This window comes from Macaca nemestrina, chromosome 17 (genome assembly GCF_043159975.1).
Source record: "Macaca nemestrina isolate mMacNem1 chromosome 17, mMacNem.hap1, whole genome shotgun sequence".
In the NCBI taxonomy this organism is placed as follows: domain Eukaryota; kingdom Metazoa; phylum Chordata; class Mammalia; order Primates; family Cercopithecidae; genus Macaca; species Macaca nemestrina.
In genome coordinates this window covers 86,133,722-86,150,270 of record NC_092141.1, presented here as the reverse complement: position 1 = coordinate 86,150,270, position 16,549 = coordinate 86,133,722, and the positions used below count along the sequence as shown (strand labels likewise).

The 16,549-nt window shown below is 47.8% G+C and overlaps 1 long non-coding RNA gene across 1 annotated transcript in view; it reads right to left on the bottom strand.

Annotated features, from left to right (window-relative positions):
- Positions 1–283: 283 nt before the first annotated feature.
- The window catches only part of LOC139359691 (uncharacterized), a 17,937-nt gene continuing 1,671 nt past the window's right edge, over positions 284–16,549 (bottom strand). The window contains exons 2-3 of the long non-coding RNA XR_011616048.1: positions 8,269–8,369; positions 284–4,624 (exon numbers count right to left, since the gene is read on the bottom strand). This is a non-coding gene — a long non-coding RNA (uncharacterized lncRNA). The remainder of the gene's footprint in view (positions 4,625–8,268; positions 8,370–16,549) is intronic.

Sequence of the window (16,549 nt, the reverse complement as noted above, 5' to 3'; positions counted from 1 at the left end):
TCCTTCTCTATTGCAATTCCCCTGTCCTGATAAATCAGCTCTCTCTAGGCAGCAGGCAAGGTGAACCCCTTGAGTGGTTATACTGTCATTCAGAGAAGGGGGTTAATTGCCAAGATGAGCAATCTTTGTTATAATAAATGCTTTTTCATGAATTTATTGAGGCAAACAGTGAAGGCACATACTGGTTTACAGTCTAATATTCCTGAACAAGAATCTCCTGGATCAAATAGAAAGTCATGCTGACCCAGAGGTCTTAGGTCTCAGTCCTGCTGGCTAAGCTGTGTGGATGCAGGTGGTCTTATTCCTCATCATCAGGACAGTAGGCCCTGAGATAGTCTGAACTCAAATCTCATGTTGAATTGTAATCCACAGTGTTGGAGGTCCAGCCTGGTGGGAGGCATTTGGATCATCAGGGCAGATCCCTCATGCATGGCTTGGCCATCCCCTTGGCCATAAGTGAGCTCTCTCTGAGTTCACATGAGATCTGCTCACTTAAAAATGGGTGGCACCTCCCCCTACTCTCTGGAGCTTCCTCCCGCTTTTGCCATGTGACCTGCCTGTTCCCTCTTCTCTCCTTCCACCAAGAGTAAAAGCTCCCTAAGGCTTCACCAGAAGCTAAGCAGATGCCAGCACCATGCTTCCTGAACAGCCTGTGGAACCTCTTAAGCACTATTCGAACATATAATGATACTAAGAAATTATTGCTTTCTTGTTGCTGAGCACGGTGGCTCATGCCTGTAACCCTAGCACTTTGGGAGGACAAGGCAGGCGGATCCCCTGAGGTTGGGAGTTTGAGACCAACCTGATCAATATTGAGAAACCCCATCTCTACTAAAAATACAAAATTAACCAGGCATGGTGGCACATGCCTGTAATCTCAGCTACTCGGGAGGCTGAGGCAGGAGAATTGCTTGAACCTGGGAGGCGGAGGTTGCGGTGAGCCAAGATCATGCCATTGCACTCCAGCCTGGGCAACAAAAGTGAAACTCTGCCTCAAAAAAAAAAAAAAAAAAAGAAAGAAAGAAAAGAAAAGAAAAAGAAAAAAAGAAAAAAAAAGAAATTATTGCTTTCTCTTAAGAATGCCAATTAAACCTTTTTTCTTTATAAATTACCCAGTCTGAAGTATTTATTTATAGCAGTTCAAGAATGGCCTAACGCGGGCCCCTTCTGTATTGCTACTTTGCCATCCACACAATGTGTCTTCCCTCTCCAGCCAGCAAGTTGGAGGAAAAGGTGAAGAAGAGCAAACCTGCTTCCCTGATGAACACTTCCTTGGAAATGATGTGCATGTACGAACATGCGCGCACACATGCGTGCACACACATAAGCACACATACATACTTCCCATTGGCCAGAACTTAATCACATGGGTACACCGAAGAGCAAGGAAGGCTGGGAAATGTAGCCTGTGCCAAGTGACCACACACCCAGCTACAAACTGTGAGTTCTGTTGCTAAGAAAGAAGCAAAGGATGTATGATATTGGTGGCAACTAACAGTCTCTCTCATCAAGGATATAATCAAACTATTAAAATGTAGTGGTAATGTATGTTTGAAAAATTTCAAAAGAAGGAAGGACAAAGAAAAAAGAAAGGAAGGAAGGGGAGGGGAGGGAAAGGGAGTGCAAGGCAGGGCAAAAATGAGAGAAAGGAAAAGAGAAAGAAAAAGAAAGAGAAAGGAAAGGGGAAGGAAAGAGAAGAAAGAAAGAAAAAGAGAAAGAAAGAAAGAGAGAGAGAGAGAAAGAAAGAAAAGGAAGGAAGGAGACAGAGAGAGAGAGAGAGACAGAGGTGCGAGGTACATGGCTTATGCCCGCAATCTTTGGGAAGCCAAGTTGGAAAGATTGCTTGAGCCCAGGAGTTCCAGATCAGCCTGGGCAACATAGGAAGACCACTATCTCTACAAACAATAATAATAAAAAAAATTAGCCAGGCATGGTGGTACATGCCTGTAGTCCTTGTTACTCAGGAGGCTGAGGCAGGAGGATCACTTGAACCCAGGAGGTCGAGGCTGCCGTGAGCCCTGATTGTGCCACTGCACTCCAGTCTGAGAGACAGCCTGAGAGACACAGCAACACTGTCAAGAAAGAAAGAAAGAAAGAAAGAAAGAAAGAAAGAAAGAAAGAAAGAAAGAAAGAAAGAAAGAAAGAAAGAAAGAAAGAAAGAAAGAAAGAAAGAGAAAGAAAGGAAAGAGAGAGAGAAAGAAGGAAGGAAGGAAGGAAGGAAGGAGAAAGAAAGAGCATTTCAGAATAAAAGAAGTCTATATACAGTGTGATAAGTGCTAGAAATGAGAAATAGGAACAGTGCTATGGAGCCAGTTTCTGGGGAGTTGAGGAAAGCCTCACAGAGCAGAAACAGTTGAATAGGGAGGGACATACCCAAGGCTGAATGACGTTATTGGTGGGAGTATGGTATCACTCAGATGCAAAGAAAACCAAGAGCAGAATTCTAAAGAACTCCAGCTGAACAAGAACCAGGGAAGGATGCTGATAAGCAGAGAGGTGGAAGGAGAACCAGGAGAGAGAAGTGATGTCCTGCTCCCCAACAGTGTCAAGTGGTATGGGGTCAACAGAGTCAAAAGATGGGTAACAGAAGGAGAAATAAGACAACTCCTGGGCTTCGGTAATAAGAGGACCTCTGGCGTCCTTGCTAGACATGAATTCCCCAGGCTTCAGGGACAGAAGATAGATAGCAGTGGGTTGAGGAGAGAATGGAAGCCGGGACAATGAGTGTAAACACTCAAGCCAATGTGACAGGACACAATCTTTTTACAAAAAAAACCAAAAACAGAACATAAGAATTGTTTGCAGCTGGACACGGTGGCTACCGCCTGTCATCCCAGCACTTTAGGAGGCTGATGTGGAAGGATTGTTTGAGCTCAGGAGTTCAAGACCAACCTGGGAAACACAGTGAGACCCTGTCTCGACAACAAAAAAAAAATTTTATTTTATTCATTTATTTAATTTATTTTTGAGACAGAGTTTTGGTCTGTCACCCAGGCTAGAGTGCAGTGGCAGGATCTCGGCTTACTGCAACCTCCGCCTCCCTGATTCAAGTGATTCTCCTACCCAGCTTCTCAGGTAGCTGGGATTACAGGCACGCACCACCACACCCAGCTAGTTTTTTTATTTTTTGTTTGTTTGTTTAAGTAGATTTGGGGTTTCACCATGTTGGCCAGGGTGGTCTAGAACTCCTGACCTTAAGTGATCACCCGCCTCTGCCTCCCAAAGGGCTGGGAATACAGGCATGAGACGCTGCGCCCGGCCTCAACAAAAAATTTAAAATTTAGCTGGGCATGATGGCTCACATCTATAGTTCCAGCTACTTGGGAGGCTGAGCCGGTAGGATCACTGGAACCCAAGAGGTTGAGGCTTCAGTGAGCTATGATCGCAGCACTGCACCCCAGCCTCGGTGCCAGAGAGAGACCATGTGCCCCAAAACAAAAAAGTGTTTGTGTATTGCATGTTGTGTTCAAGTGGCACTGCTCCTTTCTCTGTTCTCTGAGCTAATAGCGTCATCCACAGGCTGAACAGGATGGAGTCAATGCTGGGCAAGGTAAGTGATGTCAGGTAACAAACAGTGAAGGCAGGTTGGTGGGACCACAGTGCTGCATCAAAGAAGAGAAGGCTGCTGCCCTTGTCTTGTAGCACACCTCCTGTTTTCCTCAGACAGGATCCCTTTAAAGTCGAATTAGGAGAGTGGGCACTCCGAAACACTGTGACTGTGCCCCTCGCTTCAAGAGCACTTTTTTGTTTTTTTGAGACCGAGTCTCACTCTGTTGCCCAGGCTGGAGTGCAGTGACGTGATCTTGGTTCACTGCAGCCTCCACCTCCTGGGTTCCCGTGATTCTCCTGCCTCAGTCTCCCGAGTAGCTGGGACTACAGGTGCTTGCCACCATACCCGGCTAATTTTTGTATTTTCAGTAGAGATGGGATTTCTCCATCTTGGCCATGCTGGTCTCGAACTCCTGACCTATGTGAGCCACCCGCCTCAGCCTCCCAAAGTGCTGGGATTATAGGTGTGAGCCACCACGCCTGGTGCAGAGCATCTTTATTAGTGAGCGCTCCTCACCTGTCTGTTGTCACCTCTCTCCGTGAATGGAAGCCTCGATGGGTGCCGGGTAAAGGCAACACTTACCAGGTGCTCTTGGGACCGAAGCACAGGATTCCCAAGAGTTCACAGCAAGACACTGAGTTGCTCAGAGAAGCCGCCATTAGGAGCCTGAGTCTGAAGCTGCCGTTCCACCTGGCCGCCTCAAGCTGACCTCAGGACGCGGTATCAGCAGGCTGGTCACACCTGCACAGGCACCGGCAGGTGGGCAGAAGCATCGTGGCAGGACATCTCCCCCCGCAGGATTAACCTGAGGTAGGGGCGCTGTTGCTGGGTCCTTGGGCCGTATCGTCTCCATTGCTCTTAGCACGATATTAGGAGTCACTGAAATTTCAGCCTCCAGAGCTCAACCTCTTCTCCACCGTAACAAAAGCAGCATGGGAATTTGTGGCATAAGAGGACTGCAGCCAGGTGCAGTGGCTCATGCCTGTAATCCCAACACTTTGGGAGGGTGAGGCAGGAGGATCATTTGAGCCCAGGAGTTCCAGAACAGCCTGGAGAACACAGTGAGACCTGTATCTACAAAATAAATAAATAATAAATAAATAAATAAATAAATAAATAAATAAATAAAAATTAGCCGGGGGTAGTGGCACTCGCCTATGCTCCCAGCTATTCAGGAGGCTGATCCTTGAGTGGGAGGATCACTTGGGCTCAGGAGTTTGAGGCTGCAGTGAGTCATGATCGCGCCACTGCACTCCAGCCTGGGTGACAGAGTGAGACTGTCTCAAAAAAAAAAGGATTGGGGGTATAGTTTAGGGGAGTGTCACTCCAAGAAAGACAGTGGAAGGCAAGTAACAATCTTACACTAAAATGTCACCCTCCAGAGCCCAACCCCTTCACTACCACAGCAAAAGAAACAAGAGATAATGCTCAATAATCCCTTTAAACAATGCTGAGAGTCAGGGCCAGCTAATAATCTAGGCTGTGCCAAGAGACCCAGGGGCACTTACTCCTTATTTTCTGGTGGCCTTATACACCCTGGCATGTGTGCTTCACTTCAGTCAGTTACAGGGACATGTCAGAGCCCGTGCTGGGGAGATACGTGTTTAATGCACGCAGACTTGCCCAGGTGTAGTGGCTCATGCCTGTAATTCTAGCACTTTGGGAGGCAGAGGTGGATGGATCACTTGAGGTCAAGAGTTTGAGACCAGCCTGGCCAACATGGTGAAACCCCATTTCCACTAAAAATGCAAAAATTAGCTGGGTATGGTGGTGCGCGCCTGTAATCCCAGCTACTTGGGAGGCTGAGGCAGGAGAATCGCTTGAACCCAGGAGGTGGAGGGCGCAGTGAGATTGCGCCGCTGCACTCTAGCTTGGGTGACAGAGCCAGACTCCAGCTCAGAAAAAGAAAAAAAAAATCCACACAGAATAAAGGCCTAATAAAGGAAGGGACCACTTTGGCATTTGGTAGTAAAACAGGTAAAGACAGCCTTGCAGGGCATGACTGATTCTCCTGACATGGACCATCTGGCAAAGTTTCCAGCCTGAAAAAGTATAGAAAATGCAGGTCACCCTACAGGCACAATTTCCTAACTGAGCCCTGGCAATAATCCAGTGGCCTTGAGCTAACACAGTGTACCATTCCTGACCTGGGAAAACTTCAGGCCAAGAAGTTGGATCTGCAAAAGTTATCATCCAACCTTCCATATTTCCAAAATATTTCATTTCAATCTGGAGAAGCAAAGTCCTATAACGAGTTGGTTTATCTACCTAAGAGTCTTCCTTCTTTCAGGACACCCTTCGTACTACTAGCAGAATTCTCTCTCAAAAATACAAACTCATTCCCTTGTGCAAAAAGTACATTGACTACAGAATTAAAGTTAAACTTCAAAGCCTACCATTCAAGATCCTCTGTAAATCTCATCCCCAACTTCCGTTTGTCCAGAATGATTTTATATTCATCTCCACTCTATTCGTTTATTCATTCCTTTGTGGATTCAACAAACATTTATTCAGCACCTTAATTTACTCTGAACACAGTGAGCACTGGAGTATAGAAAGATCCACTACAGCTGGGTGTGGTGGCTCACGCCTGTAATCCCAGTACTTTGGGAGGCCAAGGCGGGCGGATCACCTGAGGTCAGGAATTTGAGACCAGCCTGGCCAACATGGTGAAACCACGTCTCTACTAAAAATACAAAAATTAGTTGGGCATGGTGGTGGGTGCCTGTAATCCCAGCTACTTGGGAGGGTGAGGCTGGGGAATCGCTTGAACCTGGGAGGCAGACATTGCAGTGCGGCAAGACCGCGCCATTGCACTCCAGCCTAGGCAACAAAAGCGAAACTCCATCTCAAAAAAAGAAAGATCCACTACAGAAACGTGGATTTTCCTACAAGGTGCCAGCCTGCTCTACAGGACAGACACCTAGCAGTTGAAACACAGCCTGTTCAGTTCCACAACAGCCCAATGTAGCTCCTCTCTGAAGGCTTTTCTGATGCCTCTTTCCACTGGCCCATGCACTTCGCAATTCCACGGAAGGAAGGTTGGCTAAAACTAGACTGTCTGTAGAAGAATGGGATCTGTGTCTTCTGTTGAATGTAAGTTGCTTGGGTACCATAGTCACTAATTTTCTCCTATTTTAATAGCACCTGGCATTTTCTAGAACCCTATTAAATATCTGTTGGGTTGGACTAAATGAGCCTTTGATGAGGCCTTTATTCTGAGTGCATTTAACAAATGTCAGCCTAGGCAGTCTGTAAACCAAGCACTTTGGGAAGTCGAGGTGGGCGGATCCCTTGAGCCCAGGAGTTCAAGACCAGCTTGGACAACATGACAAGACCCTGTCTTTACAAAAATACAAAAATTAGCTGAGCATGGTGGCATGTGCCTGCAGTCCCAGCTGCTTGGGAGCCTCACTTGACCCTGGGAGAGAGAGGTTGCAGTGAGCCGTGATCATGCTACAGTACTTCAGCCTGGGTGACAGAACGAGACCCTGTCTCAAAAATAAATAAATAGGCTGGGCGCAGTGGCTCACGCCTGTCTTCCCAGCACTTTGGGAGGCCGAGGCTGGTGAATCACTTGAGGCCAGGAGTTTGAGACCGGCTTGGCCAATACAGTGAAGTGAAATCCCATCTCTACTGAAAAATACAAAAAAATTAGCTGGGCATGGTAACGCACTTGTAATCCCAGCTACTCGGGAGGCTGAGGCATAAGAATCACTTGAACCCAGGAGGTGGAGGTTGCAGTGAGCCGAGATAGCGCCACTGCACTCCAGCCTGGGTGACAGAGCGAAACTCTGTCTCAAATAAATAAATAAATAAATAAATAAATAAATAAATAAACAAATATTAATTACAGAAAGAAAAACCACACCCCCCGCCATGGGCTGAGCTGAAGCATCCTTGGGGACGATGCATTCACTACCCCTCCACCCTACACTGGCACCTTTAGACACACTGTACCTTGGGTCACCCAGCAAGGACATCAAGTCCAGGGAAGAGGCCTGGCTTAGGCGGTGATTTTCTGCAGCAGGAAGCACAGCCTGCATCTAATGAGATTTAGGGTGACAAAGGAGCGCCCCAAGCCTTTCAGCTTCCCACTCAGAGAAATAAAAATAGCCTACCCAATCATACTTCTTTTTGGCTTGTTTGTTTCACAAAATATAGCCCTCACTTCACCGACTGATGCAGCTGCTTGGCACTCCCTTTCCTTTGCGGGACCAGAACTTAGGTTGGCAAGTCCAGCAGTGAGTCCCCGGGCTGTGCAGCTGCGGGTCATACTAGAGGGAGGTTCGACTTGCTGCTTTTAATTAACCCCCAGGAAGGAATGTAGCGCTAACAGGGTATAGACCAGAGGCCGCATCGCAAGGCGTGACTGGATGAAGAATAAACAGTCGAGCAGCCTCAGTCCATTTAGTTAAAGCAATTGTCTCAAGGCTAACCGTGGAAAAGAAAACCTTCCCCCACCTTCAGTTCTGCGGGCAGAACTTTAGACACAGGGGGCTTGTCAGGGGCCGGAGCTCTCCCGCGTCCTCCTTGATGTGAGTGAAAGAGAGGATCTTTCAGACCCCCAAATCTCCTGTTTCACCAGGAGATTCAAACTCACAGGGTTTCAGTTCAATACCTTATTTGGGATGCATCCCATAACCAGGCACCCTGTAGCTCTGCCCTGGAAGGTTCTACATACACAGTGTGACCTCCAGCTGAGCACATGTGCTCACCTCACACTGCAGTGAAAATTCCATCTCCCACGCTGGCAGGACCTGTGGGTCTGACTGAGCCACCTCAGTAGCCCAAAGCAGCTTTTAGGGTTCTCCTCCTCCTATGGAAAAAAAAAAACAAAACTAATTGGATGTTGATGGAATTTGGTGTCAGAAAATTTCACTGGGTTGTTAAGCTTGGATAAGAAAATGTTGATGAAAACACTCTGTAAATGGTTAGGCTCTATGTAAATGCTTCCCACCGCCAGGCGTCCTACGGCTCTGCCTCCGGAATGTTCTGTACACACAGATTATTATTATCGTCCCGCCTACCCCTCTAGTTGGTTGCCAGCAACATCGTCTATATTTAGATAAATCCTTCCCCATCTTAAATTTCCCCCAACAGAAAAACAATATGAAAATTGTTCAAAAGACCGACATGAAAATATGATTAAAAGACCAATGCTCATTTGTACGGCTCTTGGCACAGACAGGCTGAAAAAAATACAAAGCAATTTCTTGGCAAACCATTGTCTATAATTATGAGCTACATAAGCTAAATGGACTCCAGGGGTTAGGAGAGCATGGCGAGTTGGTCATCTGGCTTAGCTGGGCACAACAGTCTCTATCACCCCTTCACATTCAGAAAACTCACTCAACTTTAAAATGCCCAAGTATGGCCAGACGTGGTGGCTTATATCTGTAATCCCAGCACTTTGCAAGGCCAAGGCAGGTGAATCACCTGAGGTCAGGAGTTCAAGACCAGCCTGGCCAACGAAACCCCAACTCTACTAAAAATACAAAAATTAGTCAGGCCTGGTGGCGTGTGCCTATAATCCCAGCTACTCGGGAGGCTGAGGCAGGAGAATCGCTTGAACCTGGGAGGCGGACGTTGCAGTGAGCCTAGATCGAGCCACCGCCCTCCAGCCTGGGCAACAAGAGCAAAACTCCGTCTCAAATAATAATAATAAACAAAATAAAAAATAAAAATACAAAATTAGCTGGGCCTGGTGGTGCACCCGTGTTTTCAGCTACTCGGGAGGCTGAGGCAGGAGAATCACTTGAACCTGAGAAGCGGAGGTTGCAGTAAGCCAAGATCATGCCACCGCACTCCAGCCTGGACAACAGAATGAGACTCTGTCTCAGAAAAAAATAAAATAAAATAAAATAAAATAAAATAATATAAAATAAAATAAAATAAAATAAAATGCTTGGCCGGGCGCGGTGGCTCAAGCCTGTAATCCCAGCACTTTGGGAGGCCGAGACGGGCGGATCACTAGGTCAGGAGATCGAGACCATCCTGGCGAACACGGTGAAACCCCGTCTCTACTAAAAAATACAAAAAAAAAACTAGCCGGGCGAGGCGGCGGGTGCCTGTAGTCCCAGCTACTCGGGAGGCTGAGGCAGGAGAATGGCGTAAACCCGGGGGGCGGAGCTTGCAGTGAGCTGAGATCCGGCCACTGCACTCCAGCCCGGGCGACAGAGCCAGACTCCGTCTCAAAAAAAAAATAAATAAATAAATAAATAAAAATAAATAAAAATAAAATGCTCAAGTGTGAATGCATAACTTGTCCTAAAAGGCACTGCACCTGTCAGCTCTCACCCCCGCCCACCCTTTGGCCTCTGGTCAGGCGCTGTGCTTGTGCTAAGAGGTGACCCCCAGCTGCCTACTGGACATTAGCAGGGAGATCTGGCGTGCCCCAGGAAGGAAAAACCACCAACGCAAAACCAAGAGCCTGCGTGACCTTCCTCCATACCCCCAGGGATACAAGGTACAGCTCTGAACTTTTCACCACACAAGGCTCAGGAAGCACCCACGGTTGACACACTGTTCCAAGAAATTACCACGAATTGGGTGCCTGAGGGCAACAGAAACTCATTCTCTCACTGTTCTGGAGGCTGTAAGCTCTGGAGGTGAAACCAAAGTGTCGGCAGAGCTGTGCTCCCTCCTGCAGCTCTGGGAAGGTCCGTTCTGGCTTCTTCCGGCTGCTGGTTGCCCTTGGCTTGTGGCCACCTCCTGCTAGTCTCCACTTCTACCTTCTCCCCTGTGTGTCTCAAATCTCTCTTCTTTCTCTTATAAAGCCACCGGAATGAGATCATTACGGACCCTAAATCCATGATGAGCTCATCTCAAGTTCCTTAACTTAATGACATCTGCAAAAACACTATTTTACAAATGAAATCGCGTTCACAGGTACCAAAGGTTAGGACTTGGACACATCTTTTGGGGAGCCACATTCAACCCTCTACAGCTGGTTAGAAAACAAACCCCTTGGCCAGGCGCGGTGACTCACGCCAGTAATCCCAGCACTTTGGGAGGCTGAGGTGGATGGATTACCTGAGGTTGGTAGTTTGAGACCAGCCTGGTCTACATGGTAAAAACCCCGTTTCTACTAAATATACAAAAATTAGCCTGGCGTGGTGGCGGGTGCCTGTAATCCTGGCTACTTGGGAGGCTGAGGCAGGAGAATTGCTTGAACCCAAGGGGCCGAGGTTGCAGTGAGCTGAGATCGCACCACTGCACTCCAGCCTGGGTGACAGGGCGAGACTCCATCTCAAAAAAAAAAAAAAAAAAGAAAAAGAAAAGAAAACAAACCAACAAACCCCTTGAAACCATAAAAAGGAATGAGTTCATGCCCTTTGCAGGGACATGAATGAAGCTGGAAGCCATCATCCTCAGGAAACTAACACAGGAACAGAAAATCATACACTGCATGTTCTCACTCATAAGTGGGAGTTGAACGATGAGAACACATGGACATAGAGAGGGGAACAGCACACACTGGGACCTGTTGGTTGGGGGTGAGGGGTGAGGGGAGAGAACATAAGAGGACGTGTCAGTAGGTGCAGCAAACCACTATGGCACACGTACACCTATGCAACAAACCTGCACATTCTGCACGTGTATCCTGTTTGTTGTTGTTGTTGTTTTAAGAAGAAATAAAGAGAAAAAGAAAAAAAGAAAAGGAAAGAAACCCCTGTTGGACGGAAGGGAGGCGCCCCTGCTCACTCTCCCGCCAGTGGTATCCGCCTCGTCAACCCCAGAGCAGTGAAAAAGGCGCCTGCACCCCACAGGGTCAGCCTCCTGGACCCCGAGGGTGCCCACTCCTGCCTGACCCACCCACCACCATTGCCCACAAAGCAAACGACACCAAGGGAAGGGCAAGGCTGGCTTGCTCATCACGTTGTAGACTCCGGGCTTTGAGAAAGTCAGAGAACAAAGGATGTTGCTGTCCTTGGCAGGGCTGGCCTTGTTCCAAGGTTCCCGTGCACCTGGAGAAGAGCTTGACCTGGCTCACATGGCACACTCGGGCACACAGAGGGCTTCTCTGCGAACCAGCCTCTTAGCAATTCCAGGAGCATGCAAGGAACCGCTATGATGCTGGCAACTTGAGCTTACTCCACATCCAGGGAGACCGAGGCACAAAGAGTTCTGTGTGTTTAACCCCTACAGATCATTCAGAACTTAGGAGCCAGTTCATAGTTCCTGTCTCCCCATATGATGCCAAAATTCAGTATCCTATTTAATTCAATTACAGTTTCCTTGAAGAATGAACACAGTTCCTTCTATTTTCTACCAATTGTATCAGGCCCAGGCCCTGTGCTAGGCACTTAACAAGCATCACCATGATCTTCGTCACAGCCCATTTTGCAGATGGGGACACCAAGATACAGAGAGGATAAGTGACTTTCAGAGCAGAGAATCCGAACCCAACAGTCTTGACTCCAGTGTTCACAGAGCTCTTCCTATCGCACTCTCATTCCTTCTTCCTTCTCGCTCTGTTACCCAGGCTGGAGCGCAGTGGCATGATCTCAGCTCACTGCAACCTTTACCTCCCGGGTTCCAGTGATTCTCTTGCCTCAGCCTCCCAAGTAGCTGGGATTATAGGCATGTGCCACCATGCTCAGCTAATTTTTGTATTTTTGTAGAGATGGGGTTTTGCCATGTTGGCCAGGCTGGTCTCGAACTCCTGACCTCTGGTGAGTTGCCTGCCTGGGCCTCCCAAAGTGTTGGGATTACAGGCGTGAGCCACCCCGCCCGGCCCCATTCCTTCTGTTGAACTCACAGTTCTTCACAGCTCTTCAGCTTTTTGTTCTTCCTTCTAGGTCACCAGTTTCAAGATTTGTACATCCTGGTGTCATGGTGAAAAGCTTATCGGTGGCAAGCACATAAGGCGTGTGGGGTGGCCAGGGACCTCCAGCACAGGAAGGCTCTGAGTGAATGCCTAGCAGAGGTAGACGCCTGTGTGTGCTGGGATATCCTACTGACCAGGCAAGCCACGGACATATTCACCTCTGAACTATTTCCATATGTTCCCTGTGTAGCAGTTGAATTGGTTTGACTCATGCATTCTTTAAATAGCAAGTAGCAATAACCTGGATGATTCTTAATGTTCCATTTATTCTTCTATCCGCTTATTGTTCTGAGATTTATAGCATAGCTCCTGAGTGCCATGTGCATGACATAATAGGGGAAAGGAAAAAAAAAACAAAACAACAAAACCCTGCAACTTCAGAATCTAAGGATTAAGCCACAATTTTAGAATGCTGAGTGAATCGAAAGAGTTTTTTTTCTTTTTCTTTTCTTTCTTTACATCCACTTATTCTGGCCAGGCAAGGTGGCTCACACCTGTAATCCCAGCCATTGGGAGGCTGAGGCGGGCGGATCATTTGAGGTCAGGAGTTTGAGACCAGCCTGACCAACATGGCAAAACCCAGTCTCTACTAAAAATACAAAAATTAGCCGGGCGTGGTGGCGGGCGCCTGTAGTCCCAGCTGCTTGGGAGGCTGAGGCAGGAGAATCGCTTGAACGCGGGAGGCAGAGGTTGCAGTGAGCCGAGATCGTGCCACTGCACTCCAGCCTGGGTGACAAAGCGAGACTCTGTCTCAAATAATAATAATAATAATAATAATAATAAATCCACTTATTCTTACGTTCTAGCAGCCAAGGCTGCTAGGGCAATTTGGATCTCAATATAAAGTAAAGCTTATTCTCTGCTGCAAGACATCAGATCCCCCACCTTAATTTCTGCGTCACTTGCTTTAAACAGTTAAGCGACTGTACAACATATGCTGAAAGGGATCAGTGATTTCTCCTGCAGCCAGTTCCCACCTGCTGAAAGGAACACTGAGAACACATATGGGCTCAGTAAACCAGAGCTGCTTCCAGTGGCCTCACTCACTCCAACCCTCAACTTTGCAATGCTGGAATGTGAGTCACCTTTAAGATCATTTCATTTATCTTGGCCAAGCCTTTAAATATTTAGGTCTACATCAAATCATGTCTGATAAAAGCTTAGAGCTTTTCACAGCAAAGGACAAAACTTAATTTTGAGCCACTATAGCTGAAGAAAGGGACGTTAGTAGCCAAGACAGGGACCTCAGTTCAGTAGCCTGCCTCCCGTGACCCAGTGATACACAGCTAAGGAAGTGTGGGGCTCGTGGGGCCTGTTTGGTTCCTGACGTTCCCAGAGAACAATATCCTGAAGCAGAAACAAGACGTGGTTTCCGGTTTTTGTTTTTGTTTTTTGTTTTTTTTTTGAGACAGGGTCTCGCTTTGTCACCCAGGCTGGAATGCAGTGGCATGATCACAGCTCACTGCAGACTCGACCTCCTGGGCACAAATGATCCTCCCCACTCAGCCCCCCCAAGTAGCTGAGACTACAGGTGCATGCCACCACGCCTGGCTACTTTTTGTATTTTTTGTAGAGACTGTGTCTTGCCATGTTGCCAAGGCTGGTCTCAAACTCCTGGGCTCAAGTGATCCACCTGCCTCAGCCTCCCAAAGTGTTAGGATAATAGGTGTGAGCCACCACTCCTGCCCATGACATGGTTTTTGTTTGTGTGCAGGCTGTGATTATTGTCCACAAGGAGCAGAAGCTTTCACGGAGGAACCCATCCATGTGGCTCCTGCCAAAGTTCTCTGCGGGGCTTCGAAACACAGCAAGGATAATTTTTTAAATGTTTTCATGTCAATGAAAATTTTAAAATTATAAAATAATCTGCCATAGAGGACACACAGACTGTCTACATGGCATCCATTTCGCCACATCTTCCTTCCTAAGGCCCCAACTTTTTCCAGGTGTCCACCCCATTCCACATGCCGGGGAAGCCCGCCCCTGCCTGGCCAGCAGGTGGACCTGATTCTAACCCCCCTGCCAGGGACTGACTTAAGAGCGGGCCTGGGTGGCCAGGTGTGGTGGCTCACGCCTGTAATCCCAACACTTTGGGAGGCCAAGGCGAGCAGATCACTTGAGTCCAGCAGTTTGAGACCTGGGCAACATGGTGAGACCTCTGTCTCTATAAAAAAATAGAAAGAAAATAGCCAGATGTGGTGGTACGTGCCTGTGGTCCCAGCTACGCAGGAGGCTGAGGTGGCAGAATTGCTTGAACCCAGAAGGCGGAGGTTGCAGTGAGCCAAGATCTCGCCACCGCACTCCAGCCTGGGCAACACAGTGACACTCTGTCTCCAAAAAAAAAAAAAAAAAAAAAAAGAGTGGGCCTGGGAACCAGTTCAGGGGGTTCTGGAAGGGTTCCCACACTCTTAAAAGGAGACACCAGCCAGGCACAGTGGCTCACCCCTGTAATCCCAGCATTTTGGGAGGCCGAGGCAGGTGGATCATGAGGTCAAGAGATCAAGACCATCCTGGCCAACATGGTGAATCCCCACCTCTACTAAAAATACAAAAAATTAGTTGGGCGTGGTGGTGGGCACCTGTAGTCCCAGCTACTCGGGAGGCTGAGGCGGGAGGATCACTTGAAGCAGGGAGGTGGAGGTTTCAGCGAGCCCAGATGGCACCACTGCACTCCAGCCTGGCGATAGAGTGAGACTCCATCTCGAAAAGAAAAAAAAGGAGACACCAAGAAAGAAAATCCCTGTTTCTGTGTCTGGATGTTGTGTGATTCTTGGGCCGCTGCAGACACGCTGTGCCCATGAGGTGATGCAACCTGTGATGGAGGAGACACGGGGACCGCAGAGAGGAGAGGCAGAAAGAGCAAAGAGGGCCTTGGGTGGCGTTGCTGCTCCGGCCAAACCCGGCCCTCCTTCTGCCTTGCAGTCGTGTGTTCTTATCAGTGTCCTCATGGTGCAACCCAGGGTGAGTCGAGGTTATCTGTTCGTGGTAGCTACCAGGAGCACATGTTCATCTTAGAAATACATTTAATGCAGAAATGCCTAAGGAAGAAAATAGGGTGGAGATGGTGGTTCATGCCTGGAATCCCAACACTTTGGGAGGCAAAGACAGGAGGACTGCTCCTATGTTACCCAAGAGTTTGAGACCAGCCTGGGCAACGTAGTAAGATCCCGTTTTTACAAAAAATAAAAAATTAGCTGGGCATGGTGGTGTACACCTGTAGTCCCAGCTACTCAGGAGGCTGAGGCAGAAGGATCACTTGAGTTTGGGAAGTTGAAGCTGCAGTGAGCCAAGATTGTGCCACTGCACTGAGCCTGGGTGACAGAGTGAGACCCTGTCACTCTGAAAGAAAGAAAGAAAGAAAGAAAGAAAGAAAGAAAGAAAGAAAGAAAGAAAGAAAGAAAGAAAATAAAAATTACTGATAATCTCACTATTCAATAATCACAATTTATGTTTTCTTGCCTGCCCTTCTCTCTTCAACAACTGATTTGGTGGCACGAGTTGTAATATATGGTGTGATAACAGAAGCAATCCACCTACTGTGTGAAAAAAATTCAAAAAGCACAATTGTTGAAGGCAGAAAGCAAATAGTTCCTGGAATCCCATCCCCTGAGTGGTGGACTCGGCGGTTTGTCATCTATTCTGGGAATGTTTGCCCCAGTATATCAATGTTTTCCAGCGTGTGGGCTGCTGCTGACTAATGCATGTTTACACAGCCTTTTAAGGCCAGATGAGCAAACTGTGGTGTTCCTCAGGCTTAGCTCAATGTCCGGGTCCTGAGAGTTGGAAGATAAGAGGAGCAGAAAGAATGGGGAAAGGAAGGTCCACTCTTTTCTGCAGGCAGTGTTGGCCTGGGCAAAGCAACAAAGCAGGGAGAGCCTAGGCTTTGAGCACAAAGGATTGGAGTTCGAGTTCCTGATTCACCGTTAAAGGCTGTGTGGCACTGGGCAGGCCCCTTAACCATTCTGAGCCCGTATCCTCATCTGTAAAATGGGAATAATGCCTAACAGAGTGGTGAGGAGTAAAGATAGTGCACATGGGCTGGACGCGGTGGCTCACGCCTGTAATCCCAGCACTTTGGGAGGCTGAGGTGGGTGGATCACCTGAGATCAGGAGTTTGAGACCAGCCTGACCAATATAGTGACCCTGTTGCTACTAAAAATATAAAA